Genomic DNA, 1,809 nt, shown 5'->3' on the forward strand with positions numbered 1-1,809 from the left:
ACATTTTGTGTCCTGGTAAAGAAGCTAGATAAATCATCATGAATTTGGTCACATAAACTGTAGAATCATTTTCATTAATGTTTTGGTGCAACTCATAACAAGTATTTGTTAAATACTTGGTGGCCATTTGTTTTTTTACTTCATTTTTAATCCAGGCAGTTTTAAATTGTAGGTAGCAGACAGCAGCAGTAATTAAAAATTTTTCATCAAAGTATCAGAAAACCTTGTTTCTATGTCTAAAAGAAGAGAGTAACATTTAAATATTTATACCAACAAAGTTAGTTTTTATTACACTACTCAGTGTACAAAAATATAAATATTCAGAATAAAACAATGAATATATAATAAATTTAAATATGTAGGAACATAAGATACTTATCAATATTTAAGAACAAAATTAGCTAAAATAATAATAATTAAATATGTAAAATAGTAAATGTACTTGGCTGATAAAGTATATTTATGTATTATTACTTATTATAGTTATTGTTATTACATACCCTTTATTGAAGCATTTAGTATACCAGACCTTGCATATAATTAGGAATTGTGTGATCATGTGTCGTTGATCCATATTTATAAATTAACTCTTCAATAGTAGGTATGACATTACCAGATTATAAGTTAGTATCACCTTATAATAAATTTAGGCTTATTGAAATTGGTCCCATTATTTTTTAACATTGACTTAAAAATTCAATGTCACATTTATTAAATCTGAAAATATATATAAACGATGAAATATCAATAAATTATTTATTTTATTTTAGTATTAACTTAATAATAGCCAATTTATCCATAATAATTCTAAATTTAAGTTTATTATTTTTAATTTATTTATTAAGCAACACCACTGCATCATACAATGAACTCCAACGTGTCTCCTTGGTTGTTTTTAAAAAAACTCCAAAATTTTGTTCAATTAAAACAGCTGACTTGGTCAATCGCCCTTGTTTGTTCCACAAAGTGATTCTGGACTGTTTTTTAAAAGCAGCATTAGGCAAAGCTTTTTTAGAGTCCTTTACAGAAATTTTTAATTAAACAAATAAAATAATTGATCTAAAATGTGCAATGGATGGCTATCAACTTATATTCATTTTTATTTACCACTGTTGCTATCAAATTAATTGTGTGTGCACAACATCGGTGATCTTGGGTAACGTTTATGTTTTAGGGTTGTTTGGGTAATATATACTGATAATCTTGTTCTTGATTATTTATAATGCTCAAATTGACGACATCAATTTTTTTTAATTCAACATCTACTTCTAATAAATTATTTACAAGCAACTAATCAGAAATTTCAGTATTTTAATCATCGAGTACATGACCAATGTTCTAAAAAATATAATAAGGATTAAATTCGATGTATTTATGAGATGTTAATTTAAATTCATGATTTTCTATTAATATAAATGAAATAATTAATATTACCAGATGTATGTTACATAAATTAAAAATATAAGCAATACCAACATGAATAATTTTATAGTTATTAATTATATTAATATGAATAGATCTTACTTAAATCATTTTACAAAATTATAACCATTTAATGTAGTGCAATAAAATAATTTAACTGAAATTTCAAACTGTGTGTAAACTTCATCTATAGCTTTAACTAAAATATCATATGTATGTGACCCTTCTAGTCTTCTCAGTGTTAAAAGACAATTATAGTTCTTAATAAATCCTCTTTGGTCCATGTGACTGTTACTCCAATGTATGATCTAATAAAATATATTATATTACTACCTAAAAAATCTGTTGATTAGGTACCTATATGAATAAAAATAAATCTATTATTTA

Source organism: Daktulosphaira vitifoliae, unplaced genomic scaffold, assembly GCF_025091365.1.
Source record: "Daktulosphaira vitifoliae isolate Bord-2020 unplaced genomic scaffold, ASM2509136v1 Scaffold_2, whole genome shotgun sequence".
Taxonomy (NCBI): Eukaryota; Metazoa; Arthropoda; class Insecta; order Hemiptera; family Phylloxeridae; genus Daktulosphaira; species Daktulosphaira vitifoliae.